The sequence below is a fragment of the Eulemur rufifrons genome, chromosome 4 (genome assembly GCF_041146395.1).
Source record: "Eulemur rufifrons isolate Redbay chromosome 4, OSU_ERuf_1, whole genome shotgun sequence".
In the NCBI taxonomy this organism is placed as follows: domain Eukaryota; kingdom Metazoa; phylum Chordata; class Mammalia; order Primates; family Lemuridae; genus Eulemur; species Eulemur rufifrons.
The window spans coordinates 27,024,206-27,048,108 of record NC_090986.1 but is presented as its reverse complement, the minus strand read 5'-3'; the positions used below and the strand labels follow the sequence as shown (position 1 = coordinate 27,048,108).

Below are 23,903 nucleotides of genomic sequence, written 5' to 3'. Positions count from 1 at the left end.
GATCTATACGAGTCACAACTGCATTGTAGAATGTTTTGAATTAAGACCCAGAAAACCTCAAGTAAACTGAAATATATTTGGACTATAAACCTTATGAGAAAAGCTAGAACAAGTATTAAGACTATGTTAATTCACCTTCATATCCATGTCCATCAGTTGTCTTCAAGAAGGTTAGAAGTGTTATGTTAATTTGTGAATTGTGTTTAATATATTCTTTTTATTACTTTTTTATTACTTTTTAGACGATGACACAAAGTCATATACGTACACTTACACAAATTTACAGAGGCACAAGTATTTAGCATATAAAAGAAGTGGCTAGATCTGAGGAAATTTGGATCAGGTATTTCTTTGTTATAAAGCATAACATCAGTAATAAACATATGTCTTAACGGAATATTTGGTAGGGGTAGAATTGGATGCAGAAAGTAACAAAAAACATTTCTTATAATAGAATAACATTATTATGCTCTTTAAAAAAATTCAAATGCAACTAGGCTAAACTAGTCTGATAAACAGCAAAACGCATTCCCAACAGGCAGAATATTAATTTTATTCTGTTCATAAGAGCAGTTGCAGTTAAACAAACTAAGCCAATTTTATCATATCCTGAATGATTACTATCTTAGGGATTTTGCTATAAAATAAAAATATAGGACAAATCATAATAATTACATAATTCAATTGATAGTGTTTGTAGAACAATATTTTGGAAACATTTTGCTACTTTGTAAAGTGGATAATAACAATTTGAAAGTGATTCTTTTAAAGTGGCTTTGTTAGGCATGTTTCAGTAGTCAAAAAAGTTGATCTCATGGAAGTGAAAAGTACAACAGAGGAGACTAAAGACTTGAAAGGGTAGGGGGAAGAGGGAGATGTGATACATTTGTAAAAGATATAAAATTACAGCTAGATAGAAGGAATAAGTTCTAGTATTCTATACCACTTTAGGTTGACTATGGTTAATAATATGTTATATACTTTCAAATAGCTAGAAGGAAGATAGTAAATGTTCCCAATACAAATGAATGATAAATGTTTGAGATGATGGATATGCTAATTATATTGATCTGATCACCATAAATTGTATGTTTTGAAACATCACAAAGTACCCCATAAACGTATATAATTATTGTATGTCAATTAAAAGAATAAAATAAAAAATTAAAAAAGACGAAAATGCAAAATCCCTATCTCTAATTGGGACCATGACTAATCAAGTTAGCTGTTGAATTTTTCTTCGCTTTTCTGAATAACATTTGATTATGAAAAGCCATATCATTTAAAAGGTAGTTATTAAGTCAATAAGCATAACAAATCAATGGTTACATGTATTGGAAGTGACTTGATTATAAGCCTTTTTTTTTTTTTTCCGGTAGAAACTAGTCCTCTAGCGTTGGTCCATATGTAACCATTTGTTCCTGATGACCTCAAACAAAACGTGCAAAATTAATACATTAATAAATCCTTTAAGTTTCGAACTTTTGGCAATCCATTTATGCTCTGAGGTGCCTGATTATATATCATTTTCTATTATGATTTCACTCAGAGGTGCTATCTTTTTTGGTATTGTAATTAGTAAAAAACTAATAGTCAAGAAGATAGTTTGAACAACAACAAAAAAGTTATCTAGATTTACCTTTCACAAACAATGTGTGTGCATATTTAGATGGCAGTCACATTTCATATTTCACAGCTATTTGTCTAAAAGAGCATCCATTTTAACCTAAGGTCATATAATTATACATTCATCATATTTTTTGCAGATGAAGAAACTGCCATTCAAAGTATTCTAAGGATTAGATTATTAATCCATGACTAATTTGTAGTTTTCTCAGTCTTTGTACCAAGCCACAGAATTACCTCTTCTTTAACTCACAGTTACCAAGTGTGACTTGCAGAATTATTGTTTCGAATTTAAGCTTGTTAAGTTCCTTTTTAAGAACATTAGTAGTACATATGCAGTTGTACAGAGATTAAGACTAAATAGACTTAAATGTGCAATTATTTTCTTTAGTATCATATGAAATGTTAACTTTTTAAAAACGCATACCTTTGAGGCAACTATGATTAATATTGATAGATACTAATTTGCTTCTCAAAAATGTATTCTTATTGGAAGTTCCTCAAACAGCTAAACATAGAATTACCATATGACCCACAATTCCACTTCTAGATATATACCTTAAAGAATTGAAAATAGGTACTCAAACAAGGTTATGTGCATGCATGTTTATAGCAGCACAATTTGCAATAGCCAAAAGGTGAAAACAACCCAAAGGTTCATCAACAGATGAATGAATAAACAAATTATGGTATACATACTCAAGGGAATATTATCTAGCCATAAAAAGAACAGGTTCTAATACATGCTGCGACTTGCATGAGCCTTGAAAGCATTACTCTAAGTGAAAGAAACCTGTCACAAAGTTCACATAATATATTATTCTGTTTATTTGAAATATCTAGAAGAAGTAAATTGGTAGAGGAAAAAAAACAGGTAAGTGGTGGAAAAGCATTGGGGAATGGGGAAATGGAGGGTAACTGCTTAATAGTGAGGGGAGTTCTTTGTGTGGTGATAAATATTTTGGATCTAAATAGAGGTGGGGGTTGCACAGCATTGTGAATGTACTAAAAGCCATGGAATTGCTCACCTTAAAGTGGCTAATTTTATGTTATGTGTGTATAACATAAATTATTATTTAAAAGAATGGATGCATCAGTATTCCAGTAAAATTTTATTTACAAAGCATTCTTTTTAAAATTGAGCATTACACACTTCATAAATTACTGTTAACGTAGCAATGGGAATTGATTAAGTTTATATTTAGATTATGATAGTTTGTAATTTCTTACACAAAGTACTTAATACTTCAAACAATTGAAATATTATTAATCTTAGTGATTTCTGGCAATATACATTTTATGAACTTTGTGGTGCAAATTGAGTTTGCTGAATTTGAAATCTCCATGAGAAGTCTCACGCTTAGAGCAAGCTGTAGAGACACCTGTTTGCTCAGTAGTGCCTGTTTACTCTTAACTCGTAGTGAGCCAAGATTTTTAAAAGCATTATCTAATTTATTCCTGAAAACAGCTTTATGAAGTAATGTTATTTTACCTATTTAATAGTTGAAGCAACAAAGGTTTAATATTGACTAGCTATTCCAGTGACAAAACTGATATTTAACCGATCTCGGACTGATCCCAAAGCTCGTTCTGTAACCACTCAGTTGTAGTTTTTCGGCAATTGGGTTCATCCTCCAAAAATGAGTTACTCTCAGCTGAGTCACATTCCCCAATTCCAGCCCCAAACAGAGGCCAAGTGAAAAATGAGTTGTTTCTTAGAACGAGAAACTGTTTGTTATTGGATTCACTAAAAGCGTCATGCTGAAATTCATTCAGTGCAACACTTTGGAGGACATTAAAGTCTCATTATGTAATTAAAGCGCTAAACATACCAGGAAGCTTGACAAAAACGATAGACTATAGTAGTTGTGAATGTATTTTAACATTAGTCTGTTTACATTATCATGTTCAGTATATGTTCTTGTGTTGAATAAATATTTACTGAGTTCCTAATATGCTGAATAACATAAAATCCCTGCCTTCCAGTAGAGTTCTCATATCAGGGAAGACATATGATACACAAATAAATATTTAATAGGATATTAGGTAGTGATAAGTGTGAAGGAGATAACTATGGCAAGGTAAGATCTGGAAGGTGTGTGTGTGTGTGCACATGTGTTCTGCATCCCTCAATTTCTAGAGGATGGTCAGGATAGAGCTTGTTGAGGAAAGATTGGCCAGAGACATAAAGTGATTGAGCAGTTCATGTGGCTATCTGGGGGAAAAACATTCCGGGATAGGAAGCATCCTATGAGGTGGGAGTGTGCTTGGCACTTTTGGAAACACGAAGGGGCCCAGTTTGGCTGTATCGGAGAGAGGGAAGGAGTCGAAGAATGTGCATTCATAGAGGTAAGCAGATGCCAGATTTTACAGAGCCTTGAAGGCCTGATAAGGCCTTTAAATTTTGTTCTAAGTAAGATAGAAGTCTCCAGAGTGTTTGAGCAGAGGAGGGTCTTAATCAAAATTACATTGTAAACACAAGCGCTCTGACTGTTGTGTGACGTGGAAACTGCAGCAGGGGTGGGTAGAGATGAAATCAAGAAGACAAGTAGGAGGCTTTGCAGTAGTCTCTGGTCCTTGCCAATCTCAGTGTGGTCTCTGGACGTGCAGCAGCAGTGACAGGCAGGAAGCTGAGGAGCTTTTTAGATATGCAGACTCTGAACCCTCCCCCCCACCTAGATTATCCCCAGGTGATTTATATAAACATTCAAGATAGAGAAGTATGGCCTAGGCAAGAGATGAGAAAGTGGCTTGGGGTAGGGTAGTACAGGCAGAGGTGTTAACAAATGCTGGGATATTGGACATATTTTTACGTTGTGATTTGCTGACATACTGTATGTGGGTGTGAGATAAGGGAAGGACAAATGGGGGTGACTTTTGCTGCAAAAGAGGAAAATGAGGGGTTTCTTGGAGGGTTTGGAAATCAAGAATTTGGTTTGAAATGCCTTTAGACTTACAAGGAAGTACTTGGATGTACATGCCTGGAAAGTAGAGATGGAGGCTAGAATTGTAAATTTGGGAGCTGTTAGCATATAGATATTATATAAAGCTGTAGGACTAGAGGAGCTCACCCGAAGAAGGAGTAGCTAGACAAGAGCAAGTCTGAGGACTGAAGTCTGAAACACTCCAACACTGTACCTCAGGAAGAAGGGGTATATCCAGAAAAGAACCCTCAGAATGAATGCCAAGTGACGTTGCAGGAGAATAACTAGGAGCCTGTGGTGTCCTGGTGTTGCTAGATGAGAGCATCAAGTGTAGACACCATCAAAGAACTTAAGAACCTCTAATGAAATTATTGGTTTACTCATTTGTTTCACCCATTACACTCTAAGCTCTTCCATACAGTATTGGAAACGATGCCTGGTATTCAGAAGGTGTTCAAAAACAAACCACTGGATAAATGAAGAACAATCGCTTGTTTTATGTTAGTATATTACGTGGCATTTTTTGACTCCTGGATTTATGCCTTGGTGAAAGGGATTTTTCGGTATGTTGGGCTCTCTGTGTCATCTGGGTTTTTGCACGTGATTACTCATCTAAGTACTGCAGGTGACCTGGGTGGAAATCCTTGCCATTATGTTTAATGTCCCTTGCTGGCCATGGAGTACTACTCAGCCACAAAAAACAATGGTGAACTAGCACCTCTTATATTATCCTGGATGGAGCTGGAGCCCATTCTACTAAGTGAAGTAGCACAAGACTGGAAAAACAAGCACCACATGTACTTACCATCAAATTGGTACTAAAACTGATCAACACTTAAGTGCACATATAGTAGTAACATTTACTGAGTGTTGGGCAGGTGGGAGGGGGAGGAGGGGATGGGTATATTCACACTTAATGGGTGCAGGGTGCACCATCTGGGGGATGGACATGCTTGTAGCTCTGACTCACATGGGGCAAAGGCAATATATGTAACCTAAACATTTGTACCCCTGTAATATTCTGAAATTAAAAAAAAAAGTCCCTTGCCATTTTCTTTCCTTCAGTGTCTCCTCCTTGCTATTTGGATGTAAGTATTCATGATCCTCGCTTTCCCTGCAGTACCTTCTCATCTGTCTCTGACAACATTCATATGTCTTTACCAAGAAAGAATATTTGTATCTAAATAATAGCTTTTAGACACAGTGTGTTTCTTGATAGAGAATCTGAAGGGAAACAAGTGGAACTCCTGATGCTTTCCAAGGAACTGATTTGATAAATCAGATTTACTGTGTTATGATCTGTTTTGCTAAGAACCTGACAAGAACTAAGAAGGAAGAAAATATGTTCGTGAGAAAAAACCTAGGCCTTTATTTGAAGCGTGTTTGCTTTAACCATTACTTTACTTCCCAAAAATTTAGGTTTAAGGCCCCAGGTCTGAAATATTTGGTTGTGGCTATCATGTGACTAGGATTATGGGATCTGAGTAGTCCAGTGGGAAATGGGACTCTCAGATTTGATCAAGATCAGCTTAGTATAATTTAAAAGGCAAGTCACAAAAAGAGGTGCTTCTGTTGGTAGATTAAAATAAAAAGAAAAAAAAAATCCCCAAATGTGCTATATATTGAGTCATGAAGGTTGATTAGAATGAAGACTTTGAAGACATTCAGTTTGTGAAGAAGGCTACACTGGCATCTCTCTGTCCATCTGTTAGCGTGTGTGTGTGTGTGTGTGTGCGTGTATGTGCGTTTGTGTGTGTGTGTGTGTGTGTGTGTATGTGTGTAGAGAACTGTGAAAAGGGAGAGGACCTGAGAGAAGGGAGCCTTAAAAGGGGAATTTTCAGGAAGGAGAAACCCCAGGGCCAGCATAACCTCCCTCTGTTTTTAGGAATCAAACAATTAATGATAACAATTTTATATTCAGTTCAACAAATCTAAAATCTAATTTTTGACGAGCTGTATTGTTGACAAGGTTATGAAGGTCGCTGGAGTGATAGGGAGTCATTAGTGTACCACCTGGCCTCACATTGATTCCCGGCCGTGGAAGCAATTCATCCTCTTCAAAATGTAAGCAGCCATTATTCATATCTTGATAAATATGAACATTCTTGTCCCATTTTTTTCTCCTTTTCCTTTCTCTTCTCCTTGATAATTTGAGTTGGCATGAGTAGTTATTGTTCTCAAGATAATAGCATTTTCAGTGGAATGAAAAGCCATTTCCAGTCGATGTGTATGACTGCAGCGTAGAAGTGAAAGGTGTGTGCTGTGATACTAAGGCTATAGGACAAGCACATACCTGGTGCTTTATGAAATAGGGCGTGACGTGCACAAAGCGATAGACTCAGAAGGAGGGTAGCCATATCATTTTGGTCAAATCGAGAAGGGTTTTCATGGAAGAGGCAGCCTTTGGATTGGCTTTAAAGGATAGGTAAATAGGGTTTTTGAGGCAAAGAAGAGAAGGAAGGGAAAGTGAGCATGTAGGTACCTGTATCCAATGAGCAAACAAACTGGCATGGAGAGGTACACAATAGAACAGTTGGGATGTGGATAGGCAGACGAAGAAATCAACTTTATCAAGGTGAAGTGTTTCTTAACTCCAGAGGCACTGGAATGTTTTGTAAGCCCCTGAGTGGGGAGTAATGTCAGTAGAACTATGCTTTAAGAAAATAACTGTGCAGCAGTTTAGAGAAAGGAGTTTGGTGTGAGAGTTGGGGAACAGGGAGATGCTATAGTAGTCCAGTCTGGAAATGGCGAGGTTTTAGGATAGGGTGGCGCTAGAGATTATCAAAAAGGGAAATAAAAAGGAAGTATGGGCTGGATGTAAGAAATGTTGAAGAGGGAAATGTCAGGATGTGAGAAATAGGGCTTGGTAGTGATTGGGTTAGAAGACAACTAGATACTACTGGGGCCATAGATGAAGGCTCCATGATATTCAATATGGGATCTCAGAGAATGGTGGTGTCTTAACTAGAAATAGAGATGCCACGAGGAAGACTTGGTTCAATGGGGAGGAGGAATTTAATTCTGCACTCGTAGCTGAAGCATGTACAAATGGAAATATTCCACTGGCATTTGTAAATGTAAGCCTGGGCTTTGTAGAGAGAACAGGGATACAGACAGAGATTTTTGTTCTCATTTGTTGCCAGGTAATAAATGAAGGTAGATGAAATAACATCATCCTTTTAGGTGAATTCATACAATTAATCTTCTGGCTCATTAAAAGAAATCTCAGACTTTAAGCATCACATTGTGAAATACAACACACTTTTTTTTTTTTTTGTCTCCAGTAAAGCAAGAGTTCAAGATGATTTCCTTGAACGAAGTTTCTAGCAAGAACTATGGTGAAAACAGTTCAGACTTTGTGCCCATAATAGCAAATTCTTCTATAAATGTGAACCATCAGTGAAGAAGGCAGTTCCCTTTCAGGCATGACATATGTTTGATTTCCAAGGGCAAGGTCTCTCATTTGATTGCCAACCTCCCTAATTAGGAGGCCTTGAAGATCATTGCCTCGAGGTTGTTCAAGCTGAAAAAGCATTCACAAGCACAAAGATATTTTATGTCCAGTAAAAGTCGCTCTAGTTGACTGAATGCAGTTAGTTATCATAGAGACTTACCTGTTAGCTCCAGTCAAATACTGCCAGCAGCATTGGTATTCAAGACAAAAGACAGCCATCAGTGTAAATTCTTGTCTACTATGCAAGGTGTATCTTTTGATCTTTTCAGAAAGAGCTAGAAAATTGGATGGTATTTGCAGGAGCCTTTCAGCTGAGAAATGTCAATAATGTAATCGTGTTGAGACCAGTACATGGAATTGACTTGTTGGGAGATGGATACAGGTGCAAGGATGAAACGAGTATCTGATTATCATATAGAACTGAGTTTGTGCATGAGACCCTGGGTCGCCAGGCTACGTCAGGAAGCAGCATTGGGAGAATCTAATGAATCCTCTAAGCAGATTTCCGAGTGGCAACTCCAAATCTGAATTTTTCTTAGAAAACAGGAAGGAATAAGAAAGTAAATTTCCTCTTGCTATTTGCATCTGTGGCGCCTAACCCAGTTTCCTCCATTTGGTGGATAATCTTATGGCTGTAAAATCAAGACAGGTCATTCCATTTCCCTCAAGCAGAGTGAATCACCTTCATTGTGCACTGAATTTCTGCAAGCTGAGCAAGATGAGTTTTCATTTGCTCTTAGGTGGTTGTCACATGCAGCATGGTGTGTCTGACTAGTTTCAAAGGTATATCCAAAATGAGCAGTGCCGGTGAATAAAATTGTTCAATTTTGTAATTGGTTAAATGTACTTTTCGTTTTTACATTTCTTCCTTATTTATTTGGAACTATAATGAAATTTGTTTTTCATTATCTGCTATTGAGTTATCTGTGACTAGAAAGGAGAAGGAATAAAAACAGATCATAAGAGCCTAACAATGTTAATTGGTTTAATGCTTGACTCCATCTCCATGAACAGATAACATTTCTGAAACCACAGTATCCTCTGGACAAAAGAAATATACTGTATTTTTAAAAATGTAAATAATTATATAATCGCATACCACATTTCTTTTGGTTAAACTAGAATACAGATTTCTATATGTTGATGTTATCTGAGAATATATGAAGTCTTTCTTATGCATATGTCTTTAAAGAACTAGGAATTGACTGGTTTCGAGTGACCTGCCGGGGGCTCCCTCATGGGATATGGCCTCAGTGAACATTCTTATTCTTAGAAAGGAATCCAGGATTTCGATCCTCGCGATAATAGTCATTTATTGACTATTTGCGGCATGCCAGAGATTGTTGTAAATGCTTCCCTGCATTCTCTCATTTAATCCTTACAATACTGTGAGGTAATCACTATTATGATTCCCATTTTATGGATGAGAAAATTAAGGCACAGTGAGGTTAAGTAGCCAGCCAAAGGTTGCACAGCTTTTAAGTAGCAGAGTCAGGATTTGAACCCAGGCAGCCTGACTCTAAAGCCTGCATGGAAAGACCCACTTTGAAACAATTAATGAAGATTAAAAGTCCAGTTTTATCATGTTGGAATATGCAGTCATCATCAAATTCACATATCTTGAGGGTCTAATGTTAATCATCCTGTCATCTCAAAAAAGAGAAAATTTTGGAAGACAGGTTTTTTTCCTATTGTTTCCATCTGTATCTTTTGGGAATACATGCTTAAGTATTTATCCATTGTATGTCATATGGCTCCAGCAACAGTGAAAATGTCTTAAGAGCAGAGATTTAGATTTTTGTAGGTACATCTGCCACTCCCTGTGGTGGTCAGTGTGTTACTTTGTAATAGGTGCTTAATAAGTCAGTGCTTTCATTATCAAATTGTAGCTTGTCAAACTCAAGTGCATAGAAATGTACTGTTTCAATATTCCTGTGTACAAAATATGATAATTGATATTGCTTCTGTCGTCACATTGCCTTACCTTTATTCTACTAGCTCTGTTCCCTCAAGGAAGCTGTGGAATCTTCTGTCCTCAGCTTTCTGATCTGTAGAGCAAGATAATAGTACATGTTGTACCTATATCTCTATGTTGTTACAAGCTTTAAATGAAGAGATAGTTATAATGTTTCTTTAGAAAAATAAAATTACAGTATGTATATGTTTGTGTTTATAATATATATATTTGATATGTAAAATACTTGAATGTACAAACTGCAATAGGGTAAAACATAATATTAAAATGGTGTAATTTTTCTGGAGCTTAAATAACATTAAGTATATTTTAAAGAACTTTTGAAACATGGAAAAGGTTTCTGAGGCATTGGAGATGTGAAGTTAGAAGGTGACTGCTAATGAGATTAAATGTTTCATGGTAATATGAAAAGTCCAAGGCAGAGGTTGTTGGACCGTCCTTTCTGTGGAGGAAGGTAAGGCCGGTCTACAAACATGGAACCTGGGGGTCTTTCTGTAGTGTGTCATTCTAGTCAATGCAGCATAGAATCTGAACATTTCGAACATTTGCATTCTTGATCTCTTTGCTTTACTATCTTGAATAAACAACAGATAACTGGGCAAAGAAAACATATTTTAAAAACTTTAAACATGCTGTTGGAAGGGAAACCTTCAGAATGCAAGCTGTTCTCCCTCCCCAGCTTCTATATTAAACAGAATTTTTACTACTTACCCCAAGTCACTGGGAGAAGAAGACAGTTTTTTCGAAGTGGAAACTTAGGAACATGATTGGAAAGAAAATCTCTTGCTCCTAGAGAGAGCCTGAAAAGGAACATCATTCCAGAAGCTACTGTCTCTAATTTAAAAACATCAGTGCAGGATAAAGAGTGTCTCCTGCTGAGCAGAAAGCAGAGACCAGAAGGTTCATTGAAACCCCAGAGTGAAAACCACTTAGAGAATCAGAATAGTCAAGCGCAAGGTTGTGATATGGATTCAGAGACCAGATTGGAATGTGGATCTGCCAATCTGCGGACTCAAAGTGGGTGACAAAGCAGACCGGGGTCAGGGATAGCGATGCAGGCATTGGCCACCTGGACAGGTGTCCAGGGCTTGAGAGTAGATTTGTGAGAAGGTGGCAGAAGGACATCACAGCAAAGCAGACACAACGAGCAGCACAGAATGAGAGGTCAGTTTATTGTAGCCCAAATGTTAGGATGGTCCAAGGATATAAGTGCCTATAAAATAATACTTTGGATTTGTGAAATGGGAGATTTCTGTTGTGTGCTGTGTGTATGAATAAAAACATTGAACACCTACAAGTTAGAAGTTCAGGAAAGTAGAATCTTTTAAGTGTTTTTATAATTGATATTAATTTCCTTTTGTGTTCCCTCCCCTGCTAGGTAGGGGTGGTTGGGGTGGGGTGGGACTTGGCTTATGTTGGTGAGTTGATGGTGTATTATATTTTTCCAAAGTTGCTTTTGATTTCCAAATACTTTCTATTAGAAAAACATCCAGTAAGTTCAAAGTTCAACTCCCTTTCAGTTATTTCTCTCCCCCTTTCCTTCTCAAGATCTATATGTGGGGAAAAACTTAGAGGCCTGTAATGTGAGGATGTGAAGGCCCTTCAATTGTGCGCCCCCGCTGCGTGGCCAGTGCTCTGGTTCTGGGGTGTGGGCATCTGACCTATTGTGGAGTGTTTGGTCTGATTTTGTCCTCTGAAATTTTGCTTGCATTTTCTCTTAAAATCTGCAAAACGTGGCCCTCTCTTGCTGATCACCTCTTGCTTAGTGCTGCAGATACCTCCTGAAATCTGAGCTGTTATTCACGTTTGTTTATCTGTTCAAGTGGCCCATCCCATAACCCTAGACTTTAGTGCCCTTGGTTCCTGCCGGAGTTCAGACCTTATGGGTTCTCTACTGCTTGCCTGAATTTCTGAAGCTTTCTTAATATGCATAGGCCATAGATGCCACAAATTGTCCTCCTAAAGTTTCAAAGAGAGGAAATGTTCAAAACTTCATAGCTTCTGCCTCTTCCCACCTGATTTCCAAAATATTAGACAAGAGTTGGGAAGCATCTGGCAGCCTGTTTCCCCTACTTTGTTTCTAATTCCTTCCCACAAACCCCCAAGACTGAAGGATACATATTGACCCTTCCTGCTGGGTGGGACTTGGCCTGTGAAATGAAAACTTATTTATCCAGGGAAATTACCATCATGTCGTCGATGTTCATGAGATATAGACCAGACATCAACAACCATTGTCTATGGGTTGTACAACTACAGGAGATTACGTATATTCCTTCTTTTCTTTCCCCTTTTAAAAGACATATTTTTCCAAACTTCAGTAATGAATAGGTACTGCATATATTCAGGGAAAGAAAAAATAGTGTTTACAACTTATACAAAATAAGACTGAAAAGAATCTTGGTTTTGCTGAATACTGTGATGTAAGATTGTGCAAATGCTCGTAGATGGAGATGGATGAACGATACAGGAACAGCGGTAGTGGTTGGGCAGAAACCCCTGGACATTAAAAATTTGACTTTAGTAAGGGCAAAAGGAGTCTGGAGAGTCCCTGGGTCGGGGTTCTTTCCGAGATGTTGCCAGTCAAAGCAGACAATCACAAGTGGGAGAATTCCGAGAAAAGGCGAAGACTGTTCACGTGGAGGGCTCCACTGTGGCTGGATGATCCTACTAAGTCTCAAGACCCCGTAAGTGATAGATTGTAAGTTAAAGGACAGCCTTGTTTTTGTAGTACGTAAGATAATCTCTTCTGTTGAGATGCTGCGGGGGGTGTTTTGGGGGTTCATTGCCCGTCCCTCTCTACAGGCCACTCCAAATTTATAACCAAAGGGAAGCCCGCGTGCTTGCTGTGAGCTCGGTGGGTGCCCCAGCTCCTCATACATCAGAGTGCCTCTGCTGAGCTCTTCTTCCAGAGAAATTCTGTAGTTGCTTCTGGATTCTTTCACAGTTTATCCAGCACATTTTTGTTCTTCTCAACCTACCGCTTTGCTTTTAAATTTTTAAGTGGTGCATCCATTGTACCATCCTATGGATTGGCACCCAGAAAGACATGACTTATGATTAAGTCTCTTTGACTAAGGGATGTAAACCTGCCCAAGGGGAGAGCATAGGGAGGGAAGGGTCATTGCCTACGACACCAGGACCAAATAATTTCAAAAGAAAGGTGCCAAAATATATTGAATATTGTCTTAGTGACTTTTATTAAATAACTGTGAGATGGAGTTCGGCTCCAGTACCGTTAGGCACTTAATAAATTTCACACAAATATGGCTGGAATTAGATTGATTGAATTGAGCCATAATGGGAATTTGGAAGTGACTTTATTAATAAAGAAGAGTTTGAGGTCTTACATAGGAGAAGGAATTTTTAATGTTCTAACTTACTATACTGATCTTCAGAAAGCATCTGTGGTACATTTTGTCCTAAATAAATATTTCTCAAGGGAGTACTCAAGTGGCTATTAAAATTTTAAGTGCCTTGCATCTTTTTAAATAAATGCATTGCTTTAGCAAGTACAAATGTGAATCTCCAAGATTCTCTCACCCCACTGACTTCTGCCTAACAGTGCAAGTATTCATTTTTAGGTGAAAAGAAAAGTAAGTACAGTCAGAAATCAAAGTTATCCTGATGAATAGTTAATTCTTAAATGGCTGCAAAATTTATTAGCATCTCTACCAAGACATTCCGTAAGTATTAAATGATGTCAGTGGGGTTTGAGCCTTCATAAATATCATGAATAAAATTGCCAAGCAGATAACTTTTGATGAATGAAGAAAAAAATGATTTTTGGTCTAATTCCCACATTGCAACAATCATAGCTGAAAAGTAAAGTTCATGGAGAATGTATGCCATATATTAAAAAGCTAGAGTGGACAGTAAGAAAATCACAGTGATGCATGTGGTAAGTCAATAGCTTTTAAAACAGTAGGCAGTTTTAGTTAGTGTTTCCACTTTTCATGAAGAAAATATCATATTAATAAAACTTCTGTTGAGGCTTAGTTATTGGTGCTACACATTGCTGTGATGTGACATCTAGGGGCATTTTTTCTTTTTTTACTTCATTAGCAGTGATGGGATTATAAAAGCTATGAATTAAGTGAATCTTGTTTGAAATAAAAATGAACTGCCTCAGACATTTGAAAGAACTTAATATATCTTGGTTTTCCTTGTAGTGGGATCAAGTAAACAAATGCATATATATATATAATTTATGCATATCATTCATGTATATATGTACATAGTCAGGTTGTCAGATTACATGTTTTGCCATAAATAGGTCATTGTACATGACTGAACCTACGCTACATGAAGGCATACCAGTTCTCCTTCTCCTCAGTGTCTGAAGCACTCTGTGTGGCTGCTCACGTTCCACTTTCACATTTGTTCTCTCTCCATTTATGGATTCCCCTTCCTGTCTTTGGCCCTTCTTCCTTGGCTCCCTCCTTCACACTACTTATTTTCCAATGTACTGGCCTTAGCTCCATGTTCTTCTTTTTCTACATCTTTTCCATCCAGATCTTAGTTTTCTTTCTACGTCAGCCATCACCCCCATTTCAATGACAAGCACCCATGTGTTTAACTCTGATTTCTGACTTCTCTGAAGCCATGGACCAGCACGTTTGACTGCCTGTTGCACATCTTCATTACAGCTTTCCACAGTAAACTGCAAGTTCATCCATCCAAAGGAGAACTCATGATTTTTCTTCCATGTTCCCTGACACCCTTCCTGACATAAGTACTGGGCATTTTTCAATCTCTGTTACTGGCAATGGAATTTTCCTGGCTCATCCCCACCAATATCTGGTCCTGTGTCAAGTTTTCTCTATCTGGCTTTGCAGATCCTCTGTCTAATCCTTAAACTATCATTTCCATCCCATTTCCTTACTACTTCAGTGCTGGTGGTCAAGTATTTTGCCTTTAAGCAACAATAGAAACAACTCCACAACAACAATCACACTGCCTTTTTTCTTTTTTAATAAACCATTATTCTTTACCTACCTTCTTAAGATACGACTGCTTCTAAATCAATAAACTAGAGAGTTATGAAGCAAAATGCTTGATTTCCAGCAAGGAAACCTAGGTCCGGAGAAGCGTCGCATTTGTAAGTACAAATACCCTCATCATACATATATGCATATTTTAATAAAGCATAGACCCAAATTTTAGAGGAATTTTTAGCATATTACTTTAAGAGAACAATTATTGTGATTCTGACTTGGCACCAGGAAACCCATCTCCGTGAATGAACAGATGACTGTGTATAGTGTTGCCTTCTATCTCTTCACCTGGAAGATTCCTATCAGATTTCCTTCTGCACTAAGCTGACACTATATCTATGTGACAATATGGATAGTGATGGCTCTTCCCCCGCTTCCTTCAGTTCCAGGGGAAAAAACAGCATTCAATAAATAATAAAAACTTACTGTGTATAAAACATCAGTGGAAAAATATTGTTCATGTTCTATTGCCTGTTTTCAAGATATTAGTTTCAGAGCAATATTTTATAATGCTTTCACTGAGGTTCGGTAACAAAGATAAAAACAGCCCAGATTGTGGAGTGAGAGATACACCCTGTATTTCTGGTCACATTGTCAACCTGATTTGTCTGCAGCACAACACGATTTGTGCTCTAGCGAATCCCCTTTTAATTCTGCTTCCTTTATGTGCCTCAGTTTTTTCTTTGAATCACTCGTTAGTTGGGACATTGTGCTTATAGCACTCTGTAAATTATATTCTACATGGAAAAACCCAACCCATTTTAAATAAATTGAGAAATATTTGAAAGCAAATAAAAGTGCTAGACGGCACTCTTAGAGACATTGTAGTTTAGTGTTAACAAAACAAAATACAATCAGCCAAACCCTGATGGAGCAGCATGTCATCATCTGTGACATTTCCTAACCTAATGTTACTGATAGGGGTTTTATTAGTTAATTAAATGTGTGCAAATTACATGCACTGTTGCGGATAATGTAGGAGAGGATATGCATGCTTCATTGAAGCTCAATTTCCTTTTTAGAAATTATCACTAAATTATTTAACTTACTAAAATAAGCTACCTACATTTCTCCAATATTTCTATTCTATATTTCAACCTGTTTTTCACTAAGGATGGTTTGTTTACAGTTTATATTTGGTAAGTCTTGTAATACATTTTGGGGAGTGTTAGGGGAAACATTCTCACATAAATAAAGCAAATTTCCTATGATTTGTAATCCGTTTACTTGAGTAGGCTTGAAATACAACAGGGACATTCAAAAATTTGAGCAAGAATTTATGCCATGTTTATACAAAAGCCAGATTTCTTGCCTAACTTTTCTATCCGTCCCATGACTTTTGCTCTGATTTATGGATTTCTTTTTATTAAATCAAGCATTTATTCTAAACTCCTAGTCTGTTTTCTACTTTGTACTGCTGTACCTCTTCCAATTATTAATTCCTTTAATTATTCATTTAGCAAATATTGACTGACTCTGAGATACAGTGGACACTGTTTCTTGTTCCTGATGCTGGGAATGGACTGGTGATTACAAAACAAAGTCCCAGTTCGTGGGAGGATTATTAATTATTTATACTTTTCAACCTTAAAATTTTGTCATCACCAGGAAGGACTTCATTGCTTAGTGTACATGGCAGTACTTAGTTTATGTACTGGAAATTAGGTGAAAAAGAACTGCACATTCAGAATTCCTACTGTAGGAGGTAAATTGAAAATATTATAGAAAAGAAATTTACCCTTTCTCGAAGCATACGATTAATTGTATGACAGTTACCCTGATGCTAAGGATTAAATATCTAAAAGAGAAGCAAGGAATACCCCTGTTTCATTCCTGATAGTGGTAATTTGTGTCTTCTCCCTTTTTTGTTGTTTTATTGGAATTTTGTCCATTTTATTGCTCTTTCCAAAGATGCAGCTCTTTGCTTCATTGATATTCTCTATTGTAATGCTTTTTTCTATTTCATTGATTTCTGCTCTTCTTTATTCCTTTTTTTCTGCTTTCTTTGGGTTTATTTTTCTCTTGTTTTTCTAGGTTCTTGAGGTGAGAGTTTAGATTATTGGTTAGAGACTTCTTTTTCCAATGTATGCATTTAGTGCTATAAATTTTCCTTTCAGCACTCACTGCTTTTTAGCTGTATACCACAAATTTTGGTATGTTCTATTTTGATTTTCATTCATATTTTCATATAGTGGTATGTATTTTTTGATCTCTCTTGTAACTTTCTCTTTAACCCACAGATTATTTAATAGTATGTTGCTTAGTTTCCAAGTTTTGGGAGATTTTTTTTCTGTTATTTTTCTGTTACTGATTTCTGGTTTGATTCCATTGTGGCTGGAATGTACATAGTCTGTGTGTTTTTAGTTCTTTCAGATTTGTTGAGATTTGCTTTGTGGCCTAAGATATGGTCCCTGTTGGCATATGTTCTGTAAACTCTTGAAAAGAACCTATAATCTGCTCTTGTTGGGTGTTCTAGAAATGTCAATTAGATTCTTTCAGTTGATAGTGTGGTTGAGTTCTTCTATATCCTTGCTAATTTTCTGTGTAATGGTTCTGTCAGTTCTTGAGAGAGGGTTACTGAAGTCACCAACTATAATTCTAAAATTGTTTATTTTTCATTTTGTTCTGTTTTTGCTTCAAATATTTTTGCAGCTCTGTTGTTTGGTGTGTACACATTTAAGATTGTTTTGTCTTCTTGGTGGTTCAACCCTTTTATCATTATGTAATGTCTTCTCTGTCTTGGATAATTTTCTTTGCTCTGAGACTATTCTATCTGTTACTAAAATACCTTTCCTTCTTTCTTTTCTCCTTTACCTCCCTTTGTTCTTCTCTTTTCTTTTCTTTCTTCTTTTAAATTTTTTTTTGGTTAAGACAAGCAGCTTTATTAGGAAGACTAAAGTGATAGTATGCTAACTTGAACAGCTAGGTTGTTTAAGAAAAAACTTGAAAATTCCTTTTTTTATGTCCTCCAATACTTAGATTTCATTTGTATGCAACTCGTTCTTTCCTCAGACCTCTCTATTTTCAGCCCAGAGTTAAGTAGAAACATGGCTTATTTCCCTCCAATAATTCGTGGGCTCCAGATAAGATGCTGGACCTTTGAGCCAACACACAGGTTACTGGTACAATACCTCTAACTCTAAAGACTTTTCAATGTTATAAAGGAACAAGCTGCTTCTGAATCAGAAAATTATTTAATTAGCAATGTATCCAAAATAGCTAAAGCTACTCTAGGTATAGTCGTTAATGAACAGACCAAGAAAAGCATATGTTATCTATAGGCATTTACTATACCTCATACACTTCCTTATGGAACAAATTTTTATCTTCTCTCGCAGTTATCCCAGTGGGTTCACCATTGCTGGCTCTTCATGCTTTATTTGATTAGTGTTTGCATGGTGTATTCTGACTGGGAGTCCTGGCTACCCATATGGCCTCCACTGGCACCATGGAAGGAGGAGTGGCCTTATTACTGCCGAGTGGTAGCAGAGGTCCTTACTCTTTACTAGGCCTCTTCTGACACCATCCCAGAGTGGAGATAGTGAGGTACTTCATTACTGGTAGATTGAGGTAGAAGTATGAGCTCTCACATGGTCTCCATTGACATTACATATTAATCCCTAACATTATCAATAATCACATTAAATATAAATGGTCTAAATATACTGATTAAAAGACAAAGATTGGGAGACTGGATTATAAAACATAATCTAACTTTGTGCTATCTACAAATATCTCATTACAACTATAATGACATAGGCTTTTTGAAAACAAAAGGATAGGAAAAGATATAACGTAGGAACATTAATCAAAAGGATGCAACAGTAGCTAAATCAAAAAATAAATCCTTCAAGAAAAGCTAGCAATCCTAAATATGCATGTATCAACAGTAGGGTACTTTTGAAACTTTTTCATTATGGCTTATTTTCTTTTTTTCCAAAAGCAAGGATAAAAATCAAGTTTTGTCAGTCTGTCATTTTTATTACAATATTATTGACAGCTCCAGCATGTAAAGCTATTAATAAATAAAATACTACTTGGTGATAATCATGTTTAGATATACTAGTTTGAGCAGGATTAGAAACCCAAAAGTATGCTGAGTTTGTTCAAGTTTGCTATCGTTTTAACGACATTTGAAGCAACAGTTTAAACATTTTTGTCTCTTGAGAAAACTGTCAGTGCTTTATAAGAAAGAATGAAAATACCACAGCTATAAAAAGAAATGTTCAAAAGCTTCAATCAACTTTTTGTTAATATTCCTAGCTTTAAAATTATCGTCATTAAATCTATATCTATCAAGACAATGTATTTCAAATAATCAGTTTTCTCCACGGCCTGCTATACCTAAGCTAACTGACAAGTGATTATGCAGATTGTGTCATTGTTATATATTTTTAAAATGCCAATAGACATTCCCCTCAAAGCAGCAAGGAACTACTTTTCAAATTCACTTAAATGACACACATTATTCTGTCTTTTTCTGGCAGCCCTTCAATTGTGCCCAGAGCTTTATGGGTAGATGTCTTTAAATTGTGGAGGAGACAGAGTACAATGTTGCATTCATTATTCCAGACAGTTGTCATCATACTGAAATGAAAACTCCTTTTAAAATTTTAATTAAAATGCCAGAATTGGCATGCCCTTTGGGTTTCTAGATAATATAAAGGTTTTTGAACTATCTGGAAATGTTAAAAATTTGTGCAACAGGGAGGTTCTCCAATAAAGAAAGAGGTTTTAAGCAGAGCTTCTGCCACTATTTATTCTTTATATATGGCAAACAGAAAACAGACCTCCCCAAACTTAACTTTTGTTTATCATTGCTTGAATAAGGCAGATTTATAAAACAATCTCCTAATTTGAACATATATTAACTCATTCAAAACATTGATTAAAAATAGTTTTATTCTTTTGGCAAGAGAAAAATAATGCTAGATTTTTCAGTTAAAAGTACAGAAGATCAAACTTAGTAAAGAGATTGATTGTTAAATAATCTGAAATCTAGATATAGCAGGATTTCAGGGTCAATTAAGTCAGGAGCCCCATGACTTCTTTAATCAATCCAGGTTTCATTAAAACTGAGCATCTTTTTTTGAGCAAGAGGATGGTGAGGATATTGGATGGGCATCTATACAAATTGCCAAGGATTATGTTAAATAAATTTAAATAGTCAAACCTTGTTAGCTTAGATTGTGGGCAAACCTTTAGTGTAAAAATGAAGAATAATCTTGGTTATTGTTTATCAAACACATTTCACATTGGAGGTATCATTAGGTTGTAATTCCTCCTTCAGAAAAAGTTGAGAATGGCTGAATATCTTGTACTCTTGATGTTCATATAGAGAAACGATATTTATTTCCATTATATTGACATGCTTTCTTAGCCAATTAGAATAATTCACCCACCTGATAAACTGAACATATTTGTGAAAATAAGTAATTTAGGAGAACACTAATGGACAATAAATGATCTCTTACTTGGTAATACTGACAAAGCAAAGTCTACAGCTATATGGGTCATCATGGCAGATGTTTTGTTCTGACTTTCAAATCTACGTTGAAATTAAAATAATTCTTGACATCTGCATTGTTTCAAAGATAACAGGGATCCAGATTCATGACTAGAGAGTGTAAAAAATCAGTATTTATTTTGATTGAGGAAGAAGCTTGGCAGGGGTGAGGGGTGGAATAACCTTCGGGTAGGCAACATAGAGGCCGCCACATACACCAGAGAGATCACAAAGGATAATAATAAATGGATTTAATCAGCCAAATCTAGTTAGCTCAAATTTTGGGTAAACTATTAATGCAATAGTGAGAGAGAATACTAGTTGTTTTTATCAAAGAACATGATCTGGGTGATATGGAAACAAATAAACTAAGAGAGTCTTACCAGTTATAAAGTATAAGTATTTTATTAAAAATCACATTTTTATTGAGAGTTTCTTATAATTCAGGCTATCAATGAACTGTTTCAGTCTGAGTTATTCCTCTAACACATGCGTGAGGTGTTAGGAACTGAGTACACGTGGTGAACAGGACAAAATAGTTCTTTGGATTCATGGAGCTTCCATTCTAGTGGGGAAGACAGACAAGGAACAAATAAACACTGAAAAGTATCATTCAGTATTAGGTGGAAAAAGGCTATTAAGGAAACTGAGGCACTAGTGTGAATAGGCAGGGAAATATGAATATCTACTGCAATGTTGCATAGCATGATAAGTGCCTGAGAAACTCCCAAAATGATAGGGTTATCTCAGTGTATAGGCAAAGAAGAATAGAGATCTAGGTATATCTAATACTGTTAGAAATTATCTTTAACATTATTTTTATTAAACCAGAGCCCACAACTGGAGATCTATGTTCCTTGTGTTCTGTTGTCCAATTAGCCAATTGTGGCTGTGGGACTTGGGGCTGTATCAATCCCACATTGGTAAAACATTCATTTCATTGGGTTATTTGATTGGCCTATTTCTGGCTTGACAGAAATAAAGATTTATTAATACTTTGGGATTAGCTTAACTCTGGTGCACTTTAATTTCATTAATTCATTTATTCTCTCATTCTTTCAATACATATATGTACCAAATGCCTGCTGTTCACACAAGGCCTTATAGTAGGCATGTGACTTGGACCTAGACACTGCCTGTCCACTACCTGTACATAGGTGGGATACGATCTCTAAAGAAAGATTTGTATTAGATCATTAAATATGAAATGTCTGATATCAAAAGTTTAGTTTATTATATCTCAAACAAGAAGCAGTACAATTAATCAAAGTATGCTCCTAAACTATGCACACAGTTGTGCCATCTTAATGGTAGCTTGTTTGTGCCAGTAGCGAAGAAGCCTGGAGAGAGAGTGGCCTTGAAATCACGAAAAGCATTTTCCACAGCTTGTTGAGAACTGAATATTTTCCTTGTAAGAAGTGGTCCAAAGCCTGGAAGAAGTGGTAGTCAGTTGGTGCAAGGTTTGGTGAATACAGTGGATGATAGAGTTTCGAAGTCCGTCTTCTGTAGTTTGAGCAGTGTTGTTTGTGTGACATGTGGCCGAGCATTGTCTTACAAGAGAATTGGCCTGTTTCTATTGACCAACCTTGGCTGCCTAATCACAAGCATCCACATGATTTCATCCAATTGGTTGCAGTAGACATCTGTTGTAATCGATTGACCAGGTTTCATGAAGCTGTAGTGGATAATACCAGTGCTGGATCACCAGACAGACACTATTAGCTTTTTTTGATGAACATTCAGTTTTGGACTGTGTTTTGGCACTTCATCTTTATCCAACCATTGTGCTGAACACTTAATGATTGTCAAAAAGATTCCATTTTTCATCACACGTAACACCATAACAGAACTTCTCAAACCATCGACATACCATGTGTTCATTGGCCACCTCCCTCCCGAACAGTTCATTGATATTTTGAGCTGTCTGCACTCATTGGTTCCATGACAGAATTCATATTAAAAAGTAACATGGATTTTTGACTTATCCATGGTTTCACAAAAATTACTCTAAAAAAATTTTTGAAAGATAATCACAAGCCAAACCATGCATTTGAAAGACTGAGGATGTACCTTCACAATAAAAATCTAGTAAGAAGTGTCAAAGTGAAATGTGAGAGATATCAACTATCAATCTTAGTATGTAAGGAAATCGGACATTTCATCCTTAATAACCTAATACTAAGAAGGTGGAGAATTTCAAATGCCTTAAGACAGGCAGAGTTCTTCGCCTTTTGAGGAGAAGGTCTGTCTACCATGAGTTTGTTTGGCCTTGCTTTTATTAATATATCAGTCTCTCTGGGTTTGTAAGGCTCTATTAATGACTCAGTGTTATAAATGATTGGAGTGTCAATGAAAAGAAATTAATGAAACAATTTCTTAGCTGGATCTCCTTGCTTATTGCTAGGCAGGTGTCAGGAGATCTGGGTTATGATTCACTGTCTGAACTTTAGGCAAACCATTTCACTTCTCTGCACCTCACTTAGCCACAACATGAAGGTTATGGGGTAGATACTACTTTATCTTCTTTCCAATGCAGGTTATTGTGCATTCTATTATTTTAGTCCTAGAACCAAAACAAGCACAGATACAGTTTAAATGTAGGCATTTGGCTTTTCATGTTGCCTCTCTAGGCTCACTTTTTTAAAAAAATGTGAATTCAGCCCTTATTCTACAAAGCAATATTCTCTATACAATTCTGGAGTCCATTAGAAGGACTTTACTTTCGTTGAAACCTTAGAATATCAGATGTCCTATTGCGAGTAAGGAAGATATAAACCGGGTCTGTTAGCCTGTATCCGAGATGTAGCTGATAGACTGCATATAATGAGAAAAATCACTCTTGAAGGACACACTATACTGTGGCTTGTATTTGTATGTAATTCTGTTGTGACCAGACAGATGGGTGACTATAAGCAAAATATCTTTCTATTCCCTTCTGAGACATATGCAGGGTCGTCCTTCCTTCGGTACTGTCATGGAGCAGCACGCAATTAGCTACAGAATGTTAGCCACCCTGCTGGATGCAACTCAGCGTCTCCCTCTGTGGTATATAATAGTACAAAAGTGACATTAAACCTATCAAACAATGGTATTTGGGCAGCATGGCATCGCACAAACCCAGCTGTTTGTGCTAGTGATTTTGTTTTTCACCAGAGGAGATTTTTGGGGTGAATGTAATGAATGGACAGGCTATGCCTACTTTTAATGAACCCCAAGTTAATGCTTCAGTCTTTTTCTGTCCATTTAAATGCAAAGGAGCACATTTCACATCATAATGAAATAAACACACTAATACACAACCTCCTTTCTTCATTCTGAGCCTCTGCTTCCAGAATTAATAGCTTCCTGGTCGGGAATGTTTGACATTGTTGCTAAATTCTAAACAGGGATCTAATTCAGAGGCCAATTTACATCAGCTTAT

At 36.6% G+C, this 23,903-nt stretch overlaps 1 protein-coding gene and 1 non-coding gene across 2 annotated transcripts in view; one reads left to right on the top strand and one right to left on the bottom strand.

The window, feature by feature from the left end:
- Window positions 1-23,903, top strand: part of GPC6 (glypican 6) — a 1,073,132-nt gene that overhangs the window by 103,595 nt on the left and 945,634 nt on the right. The window lies entirely within an intron of this gene.
- Window positions 18,267-18,391, bottom strand: LOC138383093 (small nucleolar RNA SNORD22). The gene has a single exon (XR_011233539.1). It is a non-coding gene; the product is annotated as a small nucleolar RNA SNORD22 (small nucleolar RNA).